The 27,358-nt window shown below is 32.2% G+C and overlaps 2 protein-coding genes across 2 annotated transcripts in view; both read left to right on the top strand.

Annotated features, from left to right (window-relative positions):
* Positions 1-27,358, top strand: part of LOC142353425 (neurexin-1b-like) — a 304,883-nt gene that overhangs the window by 243,416 nt on the left and 34,109 nt on the right. The gene's annotated exons all lie outside the window — the stretch shown is intronic.
* LOC142343916 (cullin-4A-like) overlaps positions 1-27,358 on the top strand; it is a 414,013-nt gene that overhangs the window by 81,007 nt on the left and 305,648 nt on the right. The window lies entirely within an intron of this gene.

Raw genomic sequence — 27,358 nt, forward strand, 5'->3', positions numbered from 1 at the left:
AAGTGACTCTGCAGAAGTCACTTCGAAATTCTGACTTAATATCTCGAAACGCTTCTTCGCGGTTCTCGATAAACGCCAGAAGTTCTCAGTGACTTCAAGCAGAGTCACTTAACCATTACTTCTTGATATGCTAAGGTGGTTGAGCTCTATCACTTATCTCGATCGGCTAGGCTAGAGTTTGAGCGATCCAGTCTGAAGGCTGATTATTTTTTTTTCGTAAATATAATTTTCTCTCTTGCTATGCCTCATATTCAAACTGAATAATTCGAAGTCGCTATATTCAAGTCGCTAAACTCAAAAAGTTAACGTTCTGTTTGTGGAGAGAATGTCTGAAATTTTTATGCAATCCTTTTTGAGATTATTTGTGTTTTTGAAGATAAACAATTTACTCGAAGATAAACAATTTCATCTCTGGTTGTTAAATTGCTCCAAACTTTGGCTTTTTATTATTTTAAGGCAGTTTGTCTATACATCGGCCTAAGGTTCAGACAAAATGCCCGGTGACTTGAAATATAAATTGCCAAATTACGGCTATATGCTTCTTTAAATGTTTTTTTTACAATCCGTTATTAATGCTGGAGGAATTTTTGTGTATTGCGTCAGCGAGTGATTAAATAAAAACTTAATTTAGATGTTTTTGTTCTCTAGATTTTTTGTTCATTAATGAGAGTTCACTGGATTTTTTTTGCATTTTTTCCTTTCTTTTGCATATTTGCTTTCATTGGACTAGATTTTCTGTTGCTGATGATATCTGTTAAAATTTGGCTCACAAATATAGTCTCAAACATTTAAAACTATAAATAGAACACGTAAAGTAATCAAAGTTCAACTAATAGTTTTCTAATAACATCCCAGCCATATTTAAGTTTGAACTGGATGTTGTTTCTCAGCGATGTTGGCGACACCTAAAATGCAAATTATATGTTAGCATATTAGGGGCCTTACGGGGAGGGGGTTGGGGTAAAAGTTGAATGTCCATTAAGAGATGTTTTTATTACGACGAGGGCTTGTTATAAGGTGGAGCTGAGTTGAATATTGGTAAGAAAAATTGCTTAAAATTGCATAAGCGAACAGATTATGGCTTCATATTTAAAGGTACTTGTCCTATTAGTCTCAGCAAGCGCTTTTGTTTCAGACTTAAGATTGATTGGTGCCCTGTGTTAAATCGTTGAGGAGTCTTAATTCCTCTCTTTTCCATTATTGAACTCCAATCTTCGCTCGGTCTCTTCTTTCAATTACGCTTCGGTGTTAAGTTGAAACGTTTCCTGTTTCAGTTTTTCTCACCGTAACCTCTATGAGGTTAGCCTTAAGAGGTTCAAAAGGTTCAATAAATGAGATTTTGTTCTATAAAATATATCAAAATTGTTTCATTTTTTCTTTTAATTGATTATTAGCATAGATTTTTATGTCATACTATATTTAATTTAAATGATAGGATAGACGCCGGTACGGGAAGAGGTTCAGAATATTCAATATATAGACTTATTTTGTATAACATTGTATATAACTTTTCCTTTTTCTTTTTTAATTGCGTCTTAGCCAACATTTTTTGTGTCATACAGCGTGAGTTATATACTTGGTTAAAATGATAGTATAGCCCATAGTGTTCCGTATAATTGATTTTGATGATGGTGTAAATCAATGGAAATATGATACCAAACTTAGCTTTTTTATTGATTCATTTAATGCTGTCAGTTTTTCCAACTTACCGTGGTTTTAGTAATATTCCAATTATAAGGTGGTTAGTGGAAAGGTTTTTTGACTTTCCATATACTACCCTAATTTAAATAAAGTTACTTACTGCAGTAATTTCCAAACGCAGAATTTTGGAAAATATTGATTCAAGTTTGCTAAACTGAAATTTAACTGTTAACTAATTTAATATGAATGGTTTATAAGACTGTAGAATCATTGTGTGATGATCGTAAACAGTCAAGTTATGATATTTCATTGCGTGCAATATTTTCAATGTAGTCACGATAACTACAGTTGTAGAATTTTCCGATGAAATAAAAACAAATACTTAAATCAATAAATAGTTGAGAAAGCGCCAACAGCGGCAACATTTTTTGTTGTCTGCAACATTTTCTTTTGCAATTCTGTGAAACTCTGTGACGAAAAAGCTTTTCGGAACATCGTAGCCTACTCAGCTACAGAATTGATTAATCTATGCATTTTCCGTGATTGCAACAAATGTCAGCCAAAAGCATTAACGCACGATTGTTCTCTCTCTCTCACTCACTTTCTCTCTCTTTATCTCTCTCTCTCTCTCTCTCTCTCTATCTCTCTCTCTCTCTCTTTCTTTCCTCCTTTTTTTTCTCTCTCTCTCTCTCTCTTCGAGATATTAAACAATTCGGATCGGTCTCGGTCTCGGAGGTTGATAATAACTTGATTGCGGCAACAACCGCGTTGTAGCATTCGTCGACTTTGTATGCTTATTGATTAATTGCTCCCGAACAAAGTTTGAAGCAATTAAGCTAAACGCTTTGCTCTTTTATATGCAAGACTTTTTGCTTGAGCGTTTTTCCGTTTTTGTTCTAGAACATTCTATGTCTTCTTCAGTGACTTTTTCATGTTTCACTTCTGGATCTTGAATAATTAAATTTGCTCTGATTGTTTTTTGCTATATAAAAGCGATTGTGAATTGAACATCGGTTAAAATGTCAGTCTGTTATCCTGGAAGTCGCTGGTTGTTCGAACCCCCATGAGGAGGCAGTTTTTGAACCCTTAAAGCTACACCCCTAAATTTAATTGCCCCCGCATTTCGTTTGAGAGCAATTCTTCCGACCTTTGCCGGCTATGTTTTTTATCTCTCAACAAAAAGCTGCCGAGTTGATAATTCATATAAGTACATGCGATAAAATAGGAATACCAATTGGAAATGTGGAAATTTCTCTATATACTGATTGCACTGTCAGAATTTCTCACGCAGCTGAGTGCAAAAGCAGAATAGAGTTTTTTCGACTTCTCAGTCTTTGACATCAGTTTTTTTGGTTAATGCTAATCTTTATGAGCTAATCTAGTTGTTTTAGTTGCAGTATGAGTTCAAAAATACATAGACCCAGTTATTTATACTTCAGTTTTGATATATTTCACACGTTCATTTTGTTTTTTTTCTTTTCAAAAATGATCTGGGAATATAATCTTAATTTGTACCCTATTTATTCCATCTTGTTTTTGGCGATAGTTAAGAAATACTTATTTCAATAGTAAGTTTTTAAAATAACCTAGAGAAAAAACTACAGAGCGTTTATTCTGCCCTATTCCAGTTGAATATAATTGTAATTCTCGTTCATGCCAGAGCATTGAAATATTTTTTTATTGAAACGACTGGAGATAAAGAGATTCATCTGAGGTTTTTCTCTTCTTTTTTTTATTTCGTTTAAGACCATTTTTTTCTAATTCTATTTCCAATTCTAAGAATGCATTATGTCAGATTTTTTGTGGGTGCAAATTTTTTATATGTGGATTTTTTTTCTAATACGTGACTCAAAATTTGAGATGGTTTTTAAATGTCATTCCTTTTGTTTTTACAATGCATTGATGATCGGTTCTGTACTGCCGAGAAAGAAAGTAAGCAAAATTTCACACATAATTTTACGGACAGCGTGTCTATCTTTGTCAGTTCTACCAATATTGGTATTACTAATAATTAGGTCGAGCAACGAATATTCGCCTATTAAGCAGGGGGGGGGGGGAGCAACTGGAAAACAAACCGATCTCGGTCTCTTCCGAAATAAGTTTTCTGATGAAATTTTCCTGAAAAAGTTTTAAAATGGAAATGTTTCTTGATTAGATGTCTTATTTTTGTTGGTACATAAAGCTACTTGAAGCGGGTGTTCTTCACGACATACGCAAGAATTTATTTTCAACACATTTGCACTGTGAATTGCGATAGAATGGGAGAGGCGCTGAAGTATTCTTGTTCATCTTCTTTTGCTCTTGATCTAAACAAAGTCGAGCTATTCTTGAGTTGAGCTGTTTTGACGAGTTTGGAACTATCAGGTGCACTGTATTAGAGTGCTTTTATAAATAAGTAATTCTAAATAAGTAATTATATTCGATTTTGAATGAAAGTTCGAATGATGGATGATTAGATTACAAATATTTTTTTACTAATTGACAGTTTGACTATATTTACAATATATAAGAACGTCGTAATTTATTTTCTGCCTCGTGGCAATATTATTTCAAAACAAGATTAATGATCAATTAATTTGCTGTCATGACAAAATAAGATCCTATTAGCCTATTAAATTTTGCGCATTATTATGGTACATCTTTTGGAACATTTTTTTAAAAACTCGGAGGGGTTTTAGGACAAACTCCGGGACCTTCAACGGCATTTAGGCTCAATCACTTCCTGTCTTCGTCTTCAATTATATTCTTTTTCAATTTTTGACTTAGACGTACAAATGCAAGTTTAAAACAACTATAGGACTAAAATTGTGACGTAGATTTATGCAATTATAAATAATGGTGAACAATTCAGGTTTGCTTATATTCGGAGTTGGGAAAGAAAAATATTTAAAGAGCTAAAATTATAAATCAGGTTGTTTTTGTCTCTTATTTCAAACACCGACTGCCTCAATTTATATATTTTTTGCTGTCTTATGTAATCAAAGATTTTTTTTTTTTGTTTTATGGATATTTAGAATCCAATTGGAGAAACTGATCTTAGAACGATTTGATGCTCATTTGCTAGTAAAGAAAATAAACATAATGATAGCTGATGCACCCAGGTGCATGTAACAATCTGAGGTTTTATTATGTATCATTATTCTAAGTCACTATTCTGTTGGTCAATATTTTATATAGGTAGTTTTCACGGGTTTCACCAGTCTATCACATTTCATACCATTTCGAAATAGAACTTTTCTTAACATTAAAAATGTATGATAACAACTTACAATGAAATAGAGTGCCGAGAACAAGGAGGCTCGGTAGTGTGCGTGTTCGCATAAAATTCAGACCCTCTCCAAATTCTTGGCTGAAATGTTTACCAAATCAAGAAGAGATATGAAAAAGTCTAAAATAATAAAGCTAACATCAATTCTTTGTAATTTAAGAATTAATGTATTCTCATATTAGGACAGACATATATATCAGTGAGGCTACAACTGGTCTGGTTACTTTTTCATTACTAGATTGAACAAAAATTGAACTAAGTAACAGATATCACAGAAACGAGAAATCAACTGTAATACAACTCCTCGCGCAAAAAACAACGACTTGATCTGTTAAAAATCTAATTTCTTCAAACCACAAAAACGAGATTCTGAGCTCAACTGCTAATTTTCAAACTAAAGTTGAAACTCTAAAGTCCTTCAAGAAACAAAATATTAGTATTATCTTTTTTCGTGAACCCCTCTTTAATTCTAGCGCGCTCGAAAAATTTATTTGATTGGTCAAAAACCATGCAGCATGAGTCAACAGAGGACGCCAGAAACAACAATTCAGCAGCAGGGTGTCGGATCTAAAACGAGGAGACAAACTGATTAGAAAAAGATACGATAACAGGTCATGAATTGAAACCCAAAAATTTGAAGCTAACCAATGGAAAACTCCATTTTCTTCGAAATATAATGTTGTTAACTTCATGCAAACAAATTGTCTCAAGATAAACACATTCACTTATTTTGAGTGAAAGGCAGTTATTTTGAGGGGAATAAACGAAATGGACAAAAACAAATGCTTCGCAATACTTTTCAGAAATTTTAAAACACAAAAATTTTCGAAAATTATTTGCGTCAAAATTAAAAAAAACAAGTAACATCATAATAAAAGATGATTTTACGCTGTTTGTAATCAATAAACACTTCAATTAATTCAGGTTTTGAAAAGTTCAATAATCTTTTCGGATTGCGGTTGGCGACAAAGTGACAAAAAGATATCTAAGGAATTTAAGCACTGACAAAAGTCGACTTTTTGAAAAAGAAGACACTGTGGACTCCAAAAATTGTGGATAAATATTAAACAAACTCAGCAGATCACATCTTTTTACTATGAAGAAGCTCGGAGTGGTCGTTAATGAAACTAATATACAAGTCGAGACGAAAAACGATAAAATTAGGGAAAAATTCAGAAGTCAATTATTCTTTTCGCAGAGAACCGTTTTGAAAGTCATAGAAAACATAAACTAATGATAAACTAATGATAAGACAAAAATAAAAGTTCAATGAGGGATCTCTAGTAAGACCATTGGTTCCTTTCATTAATGAAGTTTAATGAAAATGAAGCAATAAGCACAGCAGATTTAAAAGTTCATTAAAAGTTTACTAAAATGCACAGTGCCACAACCACAAAAACCATAAATTCATGACTAAAAACGCTATAAAACTTCATTATGCCTTCTTAGAGAGCCCAAATGTCCCATCATTAATCGAAATTAGAGGTCAGAACTAAAAGAAAACGAAAAAAGTAAAGATAATTTAAACAAATTCATTTAAATTTAACAAGACCCGTCACAAGAAAGTTGAAATCATAAAACAAATCAGCTCTTCAGTGAGAACTTTGTTGACGTTCACTGATGCCTCTTACAGCTCCAATTGCAGCTCCCTTTAATGATACTTGCCACAAGACAACAGAAATTACAACAAAAAATAAATAAAACTAGAAAAGCACAATTTTTTATGAGAACATATATAGTAAAATCCACAAAAATTGTACGCTGTACCTTTATCAATTCATACAATAGATTCTCTGCACCACTCGAACACGTGAATCTGTTTTAAATGCATTTGCAGAACATCAATAGATTAAGTAAAACCATGGAAATTAAAATGATCATGGAAATTAAAATGATCATGGAAATTAAAATTTATCACGAGGAAGCAGCTTTTTTTATCATGAGGAATTAAAATTTATCGTGAGGAAGCACAGACAACGTCCGAATTCACCGCCACAAAAAACTGAAAGCTCTCTTTCTGTCTCTCTCTCTCTCTCTAATTTGAAAGCAACTTGGAATAACTTTAGACTTTGAAAGCCACCGACTATTTTGCTTTTTTTAATCTTCTTGCTTTATTGAAATTACTGCCTAATTTATTAACGTCTCACTGTCGTTAGAAGCAGAAAAAAATGTGAAGACATTAAAAAGATAGCTCTTCAATATAATCCAAATGATTCCCATGGTAAAAACCACATTGATGGTAATAACAGCCTCGCTTTTGGGTCGCTTGGTTATCGACAAGCCAAAATTTTTGCTAATTTTAACATATTTGGGAAAACTGTCTTGAAAATTTGTCGAAAAATAAGTTAAAAATTAACAAAATTACGGTAAAATGCCCAATCTTCAAAAAATTTATACTTCAAACGCTCTTTTTGTTTTTTAGTTTTACGGTCGATGGGTTTTTTAAGGATGCCAGATGTTTTTCTACGTCAAATATATCGATCTTACAAAATTGACTCAACAAAAGATCCCTGAGGAGCATATATTTCTCAGCCGCACTAAGTGGGATCGGAAAAAATATCTAGATCATGGAAATTAAAATTTATCATGAGGAAGCAGCCTTTTTTGAAATCTAATATTTTCATATTTTTCTTTTGAGCTCATAAATTATCATTAACATCGATCAACGGTTCCCTAATTTTTTGGGAAAACATATTTTGTAAGTGAACTTCATCTTCTTAGCGAAAACAAAATTAAAAAACTCTTGTTGAAATATTCTACTCTGTATAGGATTTCGGTTGATAATTCTCATATCTTTCCTTGACCAATATTTTGGGAGGCCAAAAATGACAGGAGAAAGCTAGATTATACTATACTATTATCTAATTATAATAATTTTTCTTGACGCTATGGTATTATTGAATATCCTTGGTGGCGCCATCGGAGTTGATTTCAATCCTTGGATCATTCAAACGTGACTACTAATGTTAACCTTGTACAAAGGCCATGGCAGTTTCAGCACTGACAAGAAAGATTGTCCATTTTGTCGAAGTAGCTTCCTTAAAATCAGATATTCTACTTATAAGCGCATCGGAATTGTCTAAACTGTTTTTTTGTTCAATTTCTCTCAAATTAATTGAAAATTCAAATTGCCAATTTTTCTATTTTTTTTTTGTTCCGATGCTTTCAACAGTCGAGGTAAAGTGTAAAGAATTGAGTTTTGTTAAGTTCAAAATTAATGAGCTCAGCAATGATGTAATAAGAACTTAAGTTTTTAGTCTATAAATAATGATATTTATGAAAAAATTGGCCTTAAGACTTTTGTCTGCTTCAGCAAAGAAAGTTGCTCCCAATTAACTTAGTTCAATAGTTTAAGAGACCTTAGTTAGCCCAATATTTCAGCGTTTTAAGCTTTTTCACCTAGCTCTCAGTAAGCTAACTTTAATGCAAATTCGCAGCAAATTTCAGCATGCAAACGCTAGTTTTATGTTCCATTGCTTAACTTTTCTGTTGTACGAACTTAAATGACTTAATGCACTGCCTTCCGACTTAATGTCACTTTTTATTTTGATGTTATCAAAGTAATTCTGTTTTTTTTTTAAATTTCACACATGCCTAAAATATCTAAAATATCATCTTGCGCTCGGAGGGTGCGTTAGAAACATAATGAACATAATAAAACGTAATAAAACTGATTTCTGTAGTGTAAGTTGACTTTCGCAGCTCATTTCATTATTAGTACTAATTTTGTTTTCTGATGATGAAAATTTGTTTGACCAGTTTTTCCTCAATCTTCAGATTTTCTATCGCTAAACTTTTCTGTTGAACTAATCTAAATGACGTAACACACTGTCTTAGCCACTTTTTTATACTTTTTAAATGAAATATGATATTATCAAGGAGTTTGTTTTTTTTTACTTCACAGCTAAAGTCTAAAATTTCATCCTGCATTTGGGGAGTGTGTTTGAAACGTAATAAAACTGATTTCTTTAAATTTTGTCTATTTAAAAATAGTGTAAATTGAGTTTCGTCTTAATGGTACACCCCAGAAGCTAATTTCTTGATAATTGCTCTTTCATTCCATCTCAAAATGTTCCATTGTTTACTGATTAATAGTCTCTTCCTTGTATGCAGGTATCATTAGTTGATTATATTGTTGAAGGATTCGACTTGACCTTGAGAACTATACGAAAAAGATTCCCTAATTCTAATCACGGCTGTTGAATGCAGACTGATGTATTGTTTTTAGCTGTTCTTTGTTTATTGAGCGTTGTATCCTTTTCTCCTGTTTGTTTTTATTTTGTTGCAAAATCTTTGCAAAATTCCACACTGACATCCTATCTTCACAATTCAGTAAGCAATTGTGATATATCTCAAATGCTTCAGTATATAAGGCAAGAGTACGCAGTCTATTTTCGGAAACTGATTAATAATAAATTGGGTAATAAAAGAAATTTGGGCAATACCATTTCGTTTACCAAATGATTAGAGTCTAATAGTTTGTCTTCATTTTTTAATCCATTATTTTACGATAGCAAGATAATAAATTTTTGCAAGTTGTTCAAAATATTGTTGATTTCTCGTTGTAGTTAGTTAGTCCCATAAAGTTGCAACGCGAGCGAACGTTCGAAAATCTTTCAACTTGCAAAAAACAACAAAGTGCTCATCTCTGCATGTTTTAAATTTGAACTTTGACCTTTGACTTTGAACTTTGACTTTCTTGTTACCAAATGATTGGTGTCTAATAGTTTGTTTGTCTTCAATCTTTTAATCCACTATTTCACGATTTGTTGATTTCTTATATATTCAGTCCCATAAAGTTGCAACGCTATCGAACGTTGAAAGGTCAAAGTTCAAATTTAAAACATGGAGATATCGAGCAAAAAACTGCCCATTTGCATGCCCGAGCTTTTCGAACGTTCGCTTGCGTTGCAACTTTATGGGACTTACTATAGTTAGTTAGTACCATAAAGTTGCAACACTATCGAACGTTTCAAAGGTCAAAGTTCAAATTTAATAAATACATGCAAAGATGAGTACTTTTTTATTCTTTTGCTAATTGAAAGGTTTTTCGAACGTTTGCTCGCGTTGCACCTTTATGGGATTTATTATTTAGTTCGCCAGAGATAACCTGCCCAACGAATCTAGCGCGCTCGCGTTGAAAGAGCGAAAACTGAAAGTACAAAAAAGAGCAGAGGAAAGAATCAAAGTTCATACATTCACAGAGATGTCATAGTGACACCAGAAATGTACACGAGAATTGAAAGCAAACTCACTCAATTATAGAACTTATCATTATTCACTATTTTTGAGTGCTTACTCACTCAATTGGGATTCGAAATTCGTGTATTTCCGAGGATTTGGATAAAATGTCAATGAACTATGAGTAATTTGCCAATTCAACGAAGTGAAAAACAACCATGGTTTTTTAATTAAGTATATGACCAATGTTGGCTGCAATAATGGTACCACGTGAAAGTTTCAGACGCAAAAAAGGGGCCATAGTCACCAAAAAAAGAGCAATGCTGCTCATAAAAAGAAATCTGAAATGTGGGGAATAATAAGAAGAAGGGCAGCTGAGAACAGGCCGCAGTAGCCTAATGCTGTTCCGCTGCGATTACGCAGGAACCAAAATTATTATTATAATAAAGAATTTTGTGCGCTGGTTGTGGTCCATTAATTTTGATATAAATGTTTTTATTTGATATTCGACAATTTAGTTGGCCGATGTTTTTATTTGATATAATGGGTATTTTTCGATAACTGAACTAAACACTGCCGTTTTACACTTTTGGTTATCTTATATCAATAATGTTTTTCTAGATAGTAAATGTTGTGTATCTTTTATTACCTATTTCAATAGCCTTTTCAATGCTTGAAATCTTAATATCGCATTTTTGCATCATAAATAACAGAAATTAAAACTTCTTAAAAACAAGACGCAGACACGATCATATCGCATCATAAACAACTGAAATCAAAACTTCTTAAAAACGAGACGCAGACACGATCATATCGCATCATAAACAACTGAAATCAAAACTTCTTAAAAACGAGACGCAGACATAAATGATATTCCGATATTCTTTGTTTCTCTGACTGCTTTCGTTAAAAAAATTGAAAAAATATGCCCTGCAATTGAATAACACTTTGATACAATTGAAACCATTTGAAAAAGACAAGACCTCTATTTGTAGTTCTGTGAGATGTTAGTTTCGGTTAATCCGGATACTTAATGATGTTTTAAATTAAAGCTCTAAACTGAATGTGTGAGACCTCATTGTTGGTATTTAAACGAAAAGCCACAGAATCAGAGCTAAAGAAATTTTATGAGAACTTGACAAAAGCAGCTTGCGTTTTATTTCAACGATGTTTTATTAATCTAAGTTTTGATATTGTGTTCGAGTTGATCGGGTTTCACCAATATGAGTTACCCTATTTAAAACACGATATTTTTTTAAAGAGAAACAGTTGGAAAAATCCTTTAACTTTTTCTCCATTCTTTTGTTCCAATCATTTTTCAAACATCGTGCGACCAGCAGCCAACTTTGGGTTGAATTGTAGGTCAGTTTCATTGCAACTGTAATAAAATTGTTACAACATAGCATACATTAGAGTGACAGAATAAAATATCGATCGACCAATAAGATGTCGATAAATTGTCGAAAATGGCACAAGAAATTATATATAATTCAAATATTTAAATTCTTGACTTCTTTAGATTTTTAATTGTTTTTTCGAAAAGTAGGATCGGCAAATCCAATGGAAATCAGAAGCAACTTTAAAAACAAAAAGTTTGCTGTAGTTTGATCAGCAGAAAATACTATTTTTTAAATTTTTATCTACCTGAATTATTAATGCAAACGAGAAGGTCATATGGTTCAGTAACTTTGCTAATACTGTTTTTTTTAATTCCTTTTAGATTAACCGATCATCCGAAATTTGAAATATAGAACAACAGCATTTTTCTAGAAAAAAGTTCAGGAAAAACGTTGACATATTTTCACATATAAGCTTTTTGATTTCCATGGATTCGCACGTTAGCAGAATTTATATTCTACACTTCTTAATAACGAAGCCGCATTTCGGTTCTATCATATATGTTTTCATATTTTGTTGGTTATTTACGCTTTAATTTGTTGCAAAATTACTTTTTTCGTATGTAAATTGTAGACACTATACTCCATGTTAATCAGAAAGCTCATAAGTTTGATGTAATATAGAATAATTTTTAGATCATATTTTTCAAAAAAGGACTGAAGCAGAACTCATTAAAAGGCGGATTAAAGTTTATTTTTGGCTCGCAGCAATTTTTTAAAAAGTTTTAAGTTTTTAAGCACTGATCGGGTCTTTTCTGTTTAGAGTTTTGTCAAAAAAGCTGAGAAATACTTTTTTTACATTTTGGAACTTGTTCCCCTTCAGACCCGGTTTGGAGTTATTGTGTTGCTTTTTAAAGGAAAGGCCTGTTTTTCATTCTTCTGACAATCAGACATTGCATCAATTGAAAGAAAAAACAAGTAATATACTGAATTATTGTTCTTTTTTTCAACAATTTTGAATATTTGCTCCAGAGAGCCAAGAAAATTCAACATCAATTTTTGCAACTACCTTTTCTAGATACTCCCTTGTTTGAAGTTTTTATGAGAGGCAACTACATTACAGCGAAAGGATCATAATGTGAAACTAAAATTTTTCTGTTTTGATTTTTCTCGTTTGCTTTTCCAACTCAACTGCATTACTCTCAGTTGGATTCAACTTTGTTTTCTGATCAAGAATGTTTTGTTGTGTAATTTTTGACAGGAGTTAGTTCTATGAGTTGCTAAATTTCGCCAGTCAAATTTATTTCAAATGATATTTTGTTAACAATTAATATAGTTAATTTTGTTGTTTTTTGGATATGTTTAGTTCTGCTCCCCATTTGATTAATGTTTTGGTCTTTTAGATAACAAAATACTGGAATTAACCTAAAACTGAAACTTGTCTTTTATCCCAGTCAAAAATATGCCGGTGTTTTAGTTAATTAGTGTCGTTTGCTTTTTTAAAAACTTGGTTTTTTTAATTTAACGTTTCGTTCAAAAATTGCTTCCTGTTGCCATCTAAATTATAAAGCATTTTGCTTTAAATAAGTATGCCAATTAAATGAGTATGCAAAGGTCTGCTGAGTTTTTCACTTTTACTAAAATTGATATAAGATTATTGTTCGGAATTCTGACTGAATTCTTCCTAGTTTTTTTCCTCGGAGAACAGAGAAATATTTAAGCTATAAATTTGAACATTTTTCCATGCACTGACTCGGACAAGCCGTCTGTAATTAATTCTGTAATTGCATGGACTACTCGTTTCTTTTTGAAGCACCTTTTTTTATCGTTTTTAAATTTCCATTTTCTTACTAGTCATTGCATAACAGTAATCACCGAAACTAAAAAGATGCAGGTCCGCTGCATTTGTTTTCCGTTCATAATAATTATTAAAAATTATAGAAATTGATCGCTCCCTTGGTGAACTAGACTGGTAATGGTATTTATTGCATGGAAATGGTAGAAAGCACCATTTTGAATTGTAATGTGTAATTCTGCCTCAACCTACGTTGCGATATTAATAAATGCGAATATTCTGGAAGCAGAACTTTCAGCTGATAAAAGTTCGTTTTACCACTTCTGCGTGATTAGTTTTTTAAATGCTTTTTGAAAAATGATCAATTCGGAAGAATACTTAAAAACGCATTTTTTGTCTCCAATTTCGTTCTCAAGTTTGTCTGAACAATTTAGAGAATTGAAAATGAAATAATGAAAGATTCGAAATTATTCATATTGAAAATGAAATCATAAAAGATTCGAAATTATTCAGGATGCATAATATTGGTAACCATTTGTTAGTAATTTATTCAAATTGATGCTTGAAAAGACTCGAGCTAGATATTGATAAAAGTTTTTCTCTTTTATTAGACTGAAGATTAGGTTCACATACTTATGTTTGATTTCAGCCGTAGTATTGGTGTGTTTTACAGCCAAGGATAAATGTTTCGAATTCTTAGAGTTGATACCTGATTTTTATGGCCTGGCTTCTCAACTGTGTTAGACTGCGAATAAGTGAAACAGCAATAAGCCTAATTCCGCGAAATAATAAGCTGAATTCCGCGCAATCTTGAGCTTAACGTGTACAATAATTGTTCATGAGTATCATATTATGTTCAAAAATTTTGACCGAAAAGTGAGATTTTTCATGTGAACATTTTACTTGATACTTGATGTTTTTTCCAAATTTTCGAGTGTCTTTTTCGGTCACATAAAATTATACATCATAAATAATGGGATACTATATCGTGTCCCATAAAGTTGAAATAGCGAACGTTGCAAAAACACTGTCAACATTGCTCATTTGAATGCTCAATTGCACGTTTCTGGCGTTTTTTTTGAACATTTGATTATTTGAGTATACGTTTGATCTTTAAAATGTGGTACAAAAGATTCCCGTCATAAAAAGGGGATTCCGCCACAAAAGTTTCATAACTTTTTTGCAATCCGTTTACTCCTTTTTTTCACATTCGTTATAAATTAATTGGTATTTCTTGTTGAAAATTTTTCTCGCAGTTCAACTCAACCTCCAGTTCAACTCCACCTCCTTTCGTAAAACTTTCAAATGACTCAAAAAATAGTAAAATTGGTTTGTCAATCAGCAGTTTGGTTTGATTTCAAAGCGATGCATCTAATGCATTTTGCACTAACGATCTAAAAAAATTAGTATCGAAGGTATCATAATTAATTATTTCACACCTTATAACTCTTTTCGGATATCTATCTATTGTAAAGGTATCTAGCATCGCTCTTTTAATATTCAATTTTTAGTTGTCCTTGATGTAAACTAAATTTCGTTTAGGTTCACTTTCAATTTTCAATTGCAAAATTTTCTTGCAAACCAAACTCTTCAATTTCTCAGATTACAGTTTTCTTTGCGATTAAATTTTAATCAAATTTTTCAGAGCTTTTTTCTTTTCAAATTTTGAGAAGACAGCAAAGCTGATAGCAAGCGAGAGATAAAATTTTGCTTAAAAAGGAAAAGCGTCAATTTTTTTCTGTTTACCATTATCTATAAAAGTGGTTTTTGGTTTAATTTTTTTGAAAGCTTTTTAGCTCTGTTGTAGTATTCACTCTAAATCTTTCATGTTATCTAAATGCATCTTAGTTAAACTGTCATAGACGCTAAAATTGGACTAGTGCTGATAACTAACTTAGCTCGTAGGTGGATGTGTTTATTGGACAGACAGTTGAGCATCAATTAAAAATATACTGAATGATAAACAAACAAAGGCGGAAAACTAATTTTATATTAATGTGTGCTTTTTGTTATTGAAATCGTGCACTTACGAAAACTCAAAGGTGTGTTTGTTTGCATGTTTTCTACCGTACAGGAAACCTCGTACATGCCTTGTTAACGATTTTTGTTCTATCTTAAGTTTTTTAAATCGAATAACTTATATTTAATCGGTGAAATTTTGGCTGTTTATTGAACTTATGATACTTGCACTATTTTAGCTGTCAATATGTGTAGTTATACTTAGGAGTTAACTTGCTACAATCCCCCCCCCCCCCCCCCCCCGAGTTGACCGACTACCCTTTTCAAAGGAAGGTTTTTCTTTTAATTGACATACAGTTTTTGAACAAATAAATTACTTTTATAGCCAACTTTTGAATATTTTCAAGTCCAACGGTAGCAGTTGATTTTGGACTATGGTTGAGAAAAAAAGAAAAAAAAATGGTTTGATGGAGAAATGAGCGTCGGGGGAATAGATTTGGCCGTTCCTGTCAGTGTCGGAAAGTGATTGAAATATAATTTATATTCTGTGTTTCTATTTTTATTTTATTTCATTAGTGTTGTCTAATGATACTCAGCAGTAATTTATGAACCTCTATGAACTTTATACGATTTTTATAATTGAAGCGTATAAGTATATTGAGAAACTATTTGTGTTTTTCGTAAAGGAAGAAGGCGCACGAACTAAGTTTGTTCACTAAGTGGTCGCATTTCTGTAACCTTGCTTATCAGGTTCCGACCCTCAAACGCAAAATCTGTAATGTAGTTGGGATAAAGAGCGGATGAAACGTTTTTCCAGACAACCAATTTTACTCGAAATTTGTTTGTTTATTAGACATCCCGAAAGAAAAAACAATATCTCAACTTGAGTTCGAAAAGGGCCAAATCATGATGAAAATTATGAAATCAGTCAAATCTAATTATGAGTTCTCTTGGGCAATAAAACTCATGTGATTTTTAATTTTTAAATGAATTTTATGTCATAGTGTTATAGCGATTACCTGTAAAAAAGCTAGTCTGAACTCCTAACTTGACACAAAACAGTAACGTTCTTTGGTAATAAAAAAAGAATTTCTGTGCAATAGGTGTATATTTCATCATTCTTAGAAATAAGTTGTGTTCACTGGCGTTGTATATAACATAAAGACCGTTATCGTTTGTAAGAATGAAAAAAATGAAAAATAAATCTCAGGTTTCATCATTTGCTACAATATGCGTTGATGCAGTACGAACTATCTTTGATTTTTTGGATCTTTTCCACTAGCGCCCCCCCCATTAAATTAGACACCCCCATTTGTATATGTTTAAACATTGCGTATGCAGTTGAGTTATTACGTATGTTTCCTTATGAATAGGCATTTAGAAAATACTATTAGAGCGGAGGTTTGAAAATAATATGTGTATAGCAATAAGTCACTGCATATAATGTAAACATCAACTAAATAATTGTTCTTATTGCATTTTTAGTAATTACGAGCTTTTTGAAGGGGTCTACTACTAAAATTTTCTTGAAAATTGTTACATACATGGTTGTTGATGTATTATACTAGGAAGGATATTATGAAAATAAACAACTTTTTCAGAAGGGAGCAAAAAATAGCTTTTGGGGGCTGCCTAAAGTTTGGCTATATAGGACGGGGGGGGGGGGGGCGCTAGCGGCAAAGATTGATTTTGTTTGAAAAAATGGATTTCAGTATTTATCTGAGAAACTCTTAGTTCTTGAGAATCTAATTACTAATTTAAAAAGTATAAATAAATTTTGATTCTACATAACAATAACAAGTTCTAGAAGGTCAATATGGTTACTGTTTATCTGAGTCACTACATAACCACAACTCATTATTAGGTCATCAAAAGCTCATAACAGATCCGGTGCCAGTCAGTATCAATGCACAGTATCAGTGGTACTGTTTCCTTAACGTTTCTTTTTTGTCAATTATGATAGCTTTTGATTAGTTAACATTTTAATTCTTCTATCGGTCATTTCAATTTCAAAGTATTCATATTGCTTTTGATACTGTCAAAAAATTTGTTTCCAGGGTAATATAATAAATTTAAATTAAAATGATAAATATAAATTATTAATTTTTTTGACAATAAAAGTTTTCCATATTATCCGCCTAGTTTTTTTAAACAAAAATTAATTTGGTTCAACATTTTATTTTACACTCAAGAAATAATTGCGCCTTTTGCTAAGTTTCAATTCTTTACTATGAGTTTCAACTATTTGGAATAAGACGGGAAGTTTGAGATGAAGAAAACTGTTTTTGGATTAGCGTTTTTAAAGAGCGAAAAAGTTGAGTTTTATTGCATTTGAGCATTTTTTAATTTGCTAATCAAAATATCAAGCCATTTTATGCTTTATAGAATTAAAAAGTGCAATGTAATGCTGAAATGTCCGGACGATTACTATTGACAAATTTTTCTGAAAGCGGGAACAATTCCCAAATTGTTCGTTTCTCACTAAAATCTTATTTTTGCTGCAACACAAAATACAAAGAAAACACAAAGAACAAAGTCTTTGCAGTGCAGTTCCGGCTTTAAATATTGTAAAAACTAACCGAAATTGATTTTTCTGAAATCGAATAACAATAACTTTGATAACTACGGTAAAATGTTTTTGAGCAATATATGTTTTAGCTTTTTTTGGTGCTCAACTTGCACATAATTCTTATTGACTGATTTTTACTATTCGACCTCTAAGTTTTTAGAATGATTGTGATAAATTTTTGGTTAGTTGTTGTTTTGATCTGGCCTTGTGGAAAAAAGTTTGCGTGGGTTATTTTTTTTTATATGTGATTGAATACGTCTTAAAACGTCTTCTTTATTTTATGAAGGTCGTCAAAGCAGGTAATATAATCTATTCATATCAAATAAGTCAAAAGCTGGATGATTATTATCTGCGAATGATAGAGCGCATACAAATATTCTCTTATATGAATTAGTTCGAAAAAGAAATATTTTTTCAGGCTTGAAATTTTGTATTGTCACCCGACACTATTTAATGCCCAAAATTTTAGGGCGATTGAACCCCCCCCCCTCCACCACCACCACACCCCTGCAAGCTAGAATCTGGCAACAATAATTGCCCCCCCCCCCCCTCCCACTGCCCTGTAAGGTAGAATCTGGCAACAACAATTGGTTACTTAGCATCTGACGAAATATTAAATAATAATTGTGTTGGCTACAATCTCATTTGCTAAGATACCAAGTTTATCATACTCTGAAAACGCGAATTAACTTTTTACTAGAGTCTTAAGAATATTTTTTCCGGTCTGAATAAATGAGAAGGGAAATGTATTTTTTGTTTTGTTAAAGTTTTTGAACTTCATTAACCTACATAAAAGTGTTTGTGCACCAAAGTCGCAGAACACGTAGGTGTCTAGTTTATTTGTGATTTTTTTAAATGTCAACATGGGCTTCAGAAATTTGCCCTCTTAAAATAAAGGGCATTTTGAGGGCGTTGAATGGTTTTTGATCTCTTCATTGATAATAACGTTGATTAAATTTCTGATTGAGGAATTGGACTCTAATTGGATCTGGGTTATTCGAGATTTCCATAATATTTCTTTACAAATTGCCCTCTTTCATCTCGCGTAAAAACGGAATCAAAAGCAAAATTGCTCAATACAAAATTGTTGTTTTATGTCCCAGGATCTAATTAATGACTTCTGGTTAGAAAAATTAGGTGATTGCCAAGTTAGGAATTGGTGTTTCTTTTTCAGTTCAATTCGAAAATCAAGGCTTGACAGGTTTTTTTGACAACCACTGGCATGTCATTGTCAGTTTCGTTGTAAAGGTTTCTAAAATGTCATTTGAAAGATTCGCTTTTTCTTTCTCTTTTCCTGTCAAAATTTTGCATGATAAATTTCAGTTCAGCGGTTAAAATGGCCGCTAATAGGTGTGGTACATGGTATTTCCAGAGTGTAGCAAAATTGGAAACAATTTTAATTCAGGTTCTACATTATTCATGATGTTCCGTCATCATATGATTAATAATTATGATGATAATTATATTAATTTAGGGGATTAAGTGAAGGAATCTTATATTTCAACTAATTGCAAAAAAAAGCAGAAATTTTCATATCTTCCCACAACTGCTAAACTAACAGCTTGAAATTTACTTATCGTCATTTTATATGGCTCTCACTTTTTCTGGTCGAACTAGTTTCCAGTTTTAGTTCAAAATTTGGCGTTTTTATGGCGTCTGTGCTTACTTGGTCTCAATTTTATGTCTGCTTTTATCGAATCAACTGTCTGAATTGACCAAAATTTGTTTCAAAATACGCCAAATGTTCGAATCTCTAAATAATGTAAGCTAAGCAACCAAAAGGTCAACTGTCCTACCCTGATCTTTGTTTTATCTTTCTGGTTAATAAATCAGAATAATTAATTTCTTAATGTTTCACGCATTCTTCTGATCTTAGCTATGTTGTTAAAAGACCACCCCAGACGTTAAATGTTGAAAAAATTGCTATGAATTTCCCGCTGTATTAGGAATTAACTATAATTTTAAGAATTAAGTAACTATCATCTTGAATCTGAACAGATATAAATAAAAATTTACAGCGTTGGGCGTGAAGTAATAGCGTACTCTTCATGTCGAAAAAAGACATCGAAAAATATATCAAACCAACTAGTGTCAAATGTTCGCCATACTGAATTGTATCGAAAACTTGAGCCTAAAAAAGTTCGAATACTGGCTCGTCCAATAAAAAATTTTTTGTTCCGTGGTACCGGTTCATTTTCTATATCTACATTTTTACTGTAGTTAAGTTACTTTAATTTACGTTAGATTTCTAATTCAGCTTGGATCTTGGCTTAAAAATGAGCCCGCACTGAGCACTGAGCAATTTGTCTTCACTTGATTGTTTGAACAAACTAATTCGTGGTGGTACTGGTCGTTGCAATTTTTTACACCTTTATATAGCTTTGTCAACATCAATTATTGATTTTCATCTTTTGCCAGGAAATAATTGTTCCGACCCCCACTTTTAGTGGGGAGGGAGGAACTATGTACTCAAATGGGTTTTTTTTTGTTCAGACAATTTTGGCCGATCGATATATTCATGGTAGAGAGTTGTGAGTGGTATCATTAAAAAACCCGTCCAGCGTAGAATGTGAAATTAAAAAGATCTTTAAGAATTTCGTTTGCTAACGCGAGTTATCGTGGTTTAAAATTTTGTGAATATTATACCGATTTGTGAATATTAGACCGATTTTTTTCACCTTTTCAGGAATTTTTGCCTAAAATTTCGTCAATTTTATTAAAAATATATTAAAATTGTTAACAATAATACTGTTGATTTTATTTTGAGAGCCAGCAAAACTTTGTTGACTGCTTTCATTAAATTTTTTTATTGTAACGTAAATTTTATCACAGTAATTTTTATTACATAATAACTATTATAATCTTTAGTAAATTTAATAATGCTTACAACAATTTCAAAAATTGTTCAATATTGTAGTTCAAAATTGGACAAAATGAGAAAGTGATCGTTTTTATGAATTTATTTGTTCAAAAAGGTATGCAAAAAATATACAATTTACCACATGATATTTGGTTAGCAAGAAACGTTTTATCTTTAAAGGTGTAAATGAAAAATTTTACGAGTCATTATTTAAAAAATCTGTTAAACAGTGATATTGGAGCATTTAAAAGAGCATTTTATGAAGAATATGCCAATTGTTGTTTTAAATGTTTTAATTCAAATTACGAGAGAATTTAGTTAAAATTATTTTATATGGTTTTTAAAAGATATTAATTTATATTGAGTTTACTCGTTTCAACAAAAATTACTCTCGAATTTCTATTATCCAAAGACTTTCATTATAAAATCGTAACAATGGTTCTACGATTATCAGTAAATTTCAGCTGAAAATCATTAGGGATTCTACGATATTTCTATGTCCATTATAAAATATTAATTGACTTTGCTGATACACCTTGATGAGGTTTTTTTTTAAATTGATAATATCAATCGGCTCGGCTTGGTTATACCTCAACCAGGGTATACCCCAATCTAACATTCCACAACTATTGTTAGAATTTTGATTAAGGTAATTATTTTTTACCACAAAGTGCCCACAACTCTTAGCTGTGAATTTTGCTTTGCCTAATTTTTGGTATGAAATACGGTGAAATTTTTTGCTGAATTTTGATATTAAGTGGTATATATCTTTTGATAATTCCTAGATTTTTTATAGATTTTTACCGCTGATAACTCGACCTGTGCATTTTTTTAAATTAATTGCTCGCGGACGAAATATGAATCTATTATTATAAACGTGTGGTTTTTTTAAATTTTTTGCTTGACCGTCTTTGCTAATTTTTTCTAGAACATTCTTCTGCTTTCAGATGTTTTTTTTCGCGCTTGACTTTTTGACTTTTGCGTGATTTAAATTGTTCTTTCGGAATTAAGTTGGTTGCGAAAATAGAAGTGCGTGTAAGCGATGAGGTTTTGATGCTGTGATTAGTTAGTGGATAAGGTCCCCGGAGATCGCTGGTTCAAACCCCTCCCATGTCGGTACTTTTTGTAACCATAAGTAGTTCTTTTGGCTATACCCTTTCTGAATTAAATTCCTCGCTTGTCAAAAATTCCCAGCCTGTCAAAACTTCCCCGCCTGTTGTTCAAGAGCAATTCGTCTGTCGGTTTATCTTTTTTGTTGTAAATATTTAAGGTTTAAGCTCTTTTTTTACTGAATTAGAACACCTCTTTGCACCTTATTTTTTGTTCTTTTTATATCTTCTGACACATTGCTGTGACCTGTCGCTCAATTATGCTAATTGAACAATCTGCCCATGTTCGGCCTTGCGATTGATAAGGCCTGTTGCCATTGTGTTGTTGTTGCTGCTAGACATTTCCCTGTGTGACAAGTCTCTTTTGAGTAGGCGGTGGATTAGACGTTTGTTTTTGTTTATAAATGAAGACCGAGAGACATTAGTGACATTTTTGATTGTAATTGATGTACTGTGGACCTCAGACGTCAATAGTCAAGGTTATACATAATGGTCACCTCTCCTTCGCCTTCTCTCTCATTCATAAATAATTTCTTTACTATACAAGTCTTCCCTTTCTTGTATGGTTACCGGCTGCTATTGTCTGTGTATAAATAGATTTATAGACCACGGAAATTCACAAGGTGAATGCGAATAGACTCCCCGTCCGTGTGATCAACTAGGGTCATCCATTCATTATGCACTTGAAATATCACCTGTGTTTGCACAAGAAATAGCGACTCAATTATGAAATCGAACACAAGTTGCATTTATTGTTTTGAAGCATGTTTCGAAAAGTTATAGTGAAAAGTTTTGTAAAAAAAACAGTGCAATTGTACTTCCTACTAGCATGTTTTTACGATCGGCTTCCGGCTAGCGTTTTTGAAAACTTAAATGAAAGCGTAACTTGAAATGTGAAATGAGTTCTAAACATCTATTAAGCCATTCGAAAAAAGGGGAAACGTTGATAGTTTTAAAAGTCGCAAACAGGCCAGCTTTTGGTTATTATGCCTGCCAAATTGCGTTAGCATTGATGTCTCACCAACTTAGCGGCGACTCGAAGATGAATTTATAACCTCAAATTGTGAAATCAAGAAGTATCGGGAAGATTTCGTTAACATCTGATAAATTTTTGCCAAAGAAAACAGACAGAATGGTCCAAAATTAAGAAATTGACAACTAAACACTGTGCTGTAATCTGTTCTTCAGTAGCCCAATTAATTTAAATTCAATCAACGGTAATTGAGACCAAGATTTATGGTGAGTTATATTGGTATCAATTTAATAGATTTTCATCTGGGTTGTATTTTTGTCGGCCTATTTCGTCTGGGATAAATTTGCCGACACAAAATGGAAAATTTGCATATATTCCAAAGATTTCATTAGTTTTCTCACTACCAGCTCATAATTCGAACTTGAAAAAATCTGAAAAGAATATCGGAAAAAATAAAGTGACAGTATAAATTTTTCAGACAAAATTGAAAATGTTTATGAAATTAAAGAAATTCGGGTCCTTTTCTTTATAGCCCCCCCCCCTCCGCCAGCTGAGTGGTCAGATACTCTATAGCTCTCTCCCAATCATGAAATATACCATAATGGGAGTTATAATTTCATGGGAGGGGGCTATAATGGGAAAGGCCCAGAAATTCAATGAATTGTATAAAAGAACTGAAGCCATTTCAGTGCAACAGATTTGTATTTTCTATGGTTTTGTTCTCAACCTATTTATTTTTTCTCTATGACATTTTCTATTTCTTTCATAACAACATCACTTTTAAACTTTGTAACGGTGTTTTACCAACCAACCTATATTATATCCATCACTAATGTTTTAGGTAAGTATAGCAGGATTTTATCCATTTCAGTATAAGAATGATGCAATGATAACTAACTGTTCATGTGTATTGGTTTAATTACTGCTTGTCTGGTTTTCGTAAAATTTTGGCGACTATTCTGTGTTATTAATATAGCTAACTAATTTTTCTTTATTTTTTTATAAATAATTTTGCATAGCAACTGACGTGCTAGAGATTTTATTTTCGAGCCTAGTTTTTCAAAGCGTAAAGACAACGTCTGATAAGATTCTTTTTTGATTTTTGTTTACCAACGCCAATTTAATCTTGTGATTTATTTATCTGAGAGGCTGCAAAAATGTTTTTATATTAATATTTGCTTTATGTTTCTGAATTGCCAGTCTCATTGTTTCTGTATTCATTTCTAACATTTTTCCATCTACTATTTTGAGAAGACAGTATCGTTGCATATTTCTGTTTTATTGATTGAATGTTTCTGTATAGCTGGATCAATTCATTGTTTTTAAGCTCTTTAGGTATTGTATGTAAAACTTAAAAAAGTAAAGAAGAAGAAAATATAGGCTATAAAGGAAGTGAAAAAATTTCAGAGGGAACACTTTTGAAGTGTAACTGATATGGGTTTTTGAATATCGAGTTTTTATTGTTATCGGGGTATTTGAAGTCTGGGCTATAACTTGCATGTGCTGTGTTTCAAAAAATTAAGGTGTTATATAATAATTCATAATTTGCATTTGGAGGTCATGAAAAAGAAAATTGTTCTGAATTCTGTTTTCTTTGACTTTTCTCTTTTCAGGGTCCTACTTTTCATGTTTGCAATTTAAGACTGAAACATTCTAAACTAAATCATATGTTGCAATGGTGCACTGTTGGAATTTTGATTAACCCTCATTTGGCAGCGAATACTTTCAATGTCTTTGAGGCCATTTTTTTCCAATTTTGTTCTAAATTTTTAATTTCCGTCTAAGATTTTGCTCATTTGCTTGTCCTTCCATTGAGTTGTTTGAAAGGTAGCTCTCATATGTTTATAGTCAATGATTTTTTTTGCTTTTTTTGATCCTCGAAAAGGAGCTAATGATTCTTATTGACATGAACAAGCAGGTCTTGTTGAACAGTGAACAGAAGTTTAATACAAATGAAGCGTTTGCTATGTTGAAAATTTTAAATGGTAGAAGTTTCTTCCCTAAACAAATGTTCTACAAAAACGAGGTGTCTTTTGAAGGCTCAGTGAAAGCAAATCTGTTCAACAAATTTTTTCAATCAGTTTTTTAACCGAAAACTGAAAGACGATTAACTGACTTTGTGTGCGGCAATGAGATCAAGTTATCTGATGTTCAGTTCAGCCTTGACGAAATTCAAAATTATCTTTCAAGGGTCCCTAGTAGCTCGACTCCTGCTTTTGATGATATACCACCGACTATTTTAAGTAAAGCGGCACATACATTAGCACCATTCGTCCATCTTGTTTTCACATATATTATTCATTCACAGTTTTGGCCCGAGAATTGGAAATGTGCCTATGTAACCCCTATTCACAAAAAAGGACCTCGAGCGGACGTTGAAAATTATCGGCCTATTTCAATACTCCCGAGGTTATCTTTAGTTCTAGAGAAAATTCTATTTCTGTTCATTTATCCAAAAGATTAAAGATCGGCTGAATCCTAGACAACATGGATTTCGTGCAAAATATTCTACAGTTACGCAATTGCTCACATTTCTGCATGAGTTATATCTGAACTTTGACGGAAACTTTGAACAAGTTGTTGTTTATTTAGATTTCAGCAAAGCTTTTGATTCTGTGGACCACTCCACGCTGCTTTCGAAGATTATTTATTTTGTCTTTGACGGAGATCTTGTGAAACTTATTAATTCTTATTTATCATCTAGACGTCAATGTGTTAAATTAGATGGTGTTTTATCAGAGAGCCTCCCAGTTACTAGTGGTGTTGGGACCGCTTTTCTTTTTAATTTTCATTGATGATATGATTGACGTACCCAAAGTATCAAAAGTTTTCTGCTACGCTGACGACACGAAATTGCTCTGCCATGGCGACCTCTGCTTGAATAGTGCTCAAAATGATCTATGCTCGTTGCGGTTATGGGCTTATTGTAACTATTTGTCTTTTAATTCAACTAAAAGCGGTTATTTACATATTAGTAGAAGTGCATTGGATAATATACTTCTTGGTGATGTCGAGATTCTCTCGCTTGATAATATTACGGATCTGAGAATTGAGGTATCCAAAACGTTGAAATGGAGTCTTCATATTCAAACAAAAATAGTAAAAGCTCGTCGATCGTTCAAATACTTGAAGCAAAGTGTTCCGTTCAATCTCCCATCTGGAGTTAAATTGAATTTATTCAAGGCATGTGTTTTGTCGGTTCTACTATCTGGATACCCTGCTTGGTTTCCTCCCTGCTAGAATTATCCAATTCTCTGCCAATATGCTATCAACTCATCGTGTTTTTACGGCAATCTTAAACAACGAGAATTGCATATCTTTTGACGAATTTTTCACGTTGGATGGTTTAAAGGTCTTAAACCTACGAACTCTTGATCGTGAACGTCTGGCACTCACACGAGCTAAGAAGAGATGTACAGAAAAATTGTTTTTCTTCAGAGTTGTACGTATTATAAATGACGCCGTGGATTTTCTTAATGTCAAAATCAGTTTTTTCAGGGATACTTGCATATCCAAAACGGCAATTCAAAATCTACTAAAGGCAATGAGAAATGAGAAATATGATTTTGACTTATCTTGCACGTGGTACCTTAGGTGTAGATGTAGTTTCTGTATAGCATGATTTTCTGTTCAATTAATGTTTTTTCCAGCTGTTACATAATTTATATCATTTTTTATCTTTGTTATATAATTTGTATCATCATCCTTGTTCATACCCTCAGAAGGTAATTGAGGTCATACTACTGCTAATACTACTACTACTACTACTACTACTACTACTACTACTTTTGAAATTGCTTGATTTTGTTGTTCTTTTTGTTACTTTGTCTCTTAGTTGGGTTATTGACTTTCCTGAATTCTTTCTAATGACGCATTTCTTAATCTGTTTGAAAATTTCAGTGTACAGCCTATGGTTTTGTGACTATTGATGGAATTGTTTTGAATAATGGATTTCGGACTTTTGGCACAGTTTTTCTTGTTACTTTTGTTACGTCTTGCCTGTAGCATTTTTACTAAATTTTTGTTACTTTGTTCTTTAGCTGCATTGATGAAAATTTTTGTGAGATTTCTGCTTATCTATTTGGAAATAATAAATTTTAAATTATTTCATATAGTTGCATATTTTCTTTCTGAGAGTTTTCATGTTCACATTTATCAAAATTTGCCAATTTTTACTATTTCCTCCTCTTTTTTTACTCCTTATAATACGCATTTATTGTCCGCGTTCTGTCATCTTCAACAATCTTGCAGATCGTTATACAGCAATTTTTTAAGGAATTCTTTTTAAAAGCAGTTTTGACTTCAAAATATGTTCTGTCCTTACAATTGTCTTTCTCTCATTTTATTGGTTTAAATAATGTCTCAGTAACCGATTAGAGATATCTCTCGATAATTCGTCATGGAAAAATATTTTGTTGATATGATTATAAAAAACTCCTTCAATTTGATTGGCTGCAAACATTTGTGATAGATCATATTAAACTGAAAATTTAACAATGCACACTTCAAGCGAATCTTAGAAGTCGTTGCCAACGAGTAGTATTCTGCCATTTTTAATGAATTGGTCATTGCAGTGAACCTAATTAATACCTTCCAGATTTTCTTGACGTCACAATCAAACGTTCTATATGTTGTATGTTTGGGTTATTGTGTTTTTTCATGGACA

The sequence above is a fragment of the Convolutriloba macropyga genome, chromosome 1 (assembly GCF_964194025.1).
Source record: "Convolutriloba macropyga chromosome 1, txConMacr16.3, whole genome shotgun sequence".
Classification (NCBI taxonomy): domain Eukaryota; kingdom Metazoa; phylum Xenacoelomorpha; order Acoela; family Convolutidae; genus Convolutriloba; species Convolutriloba macropyga.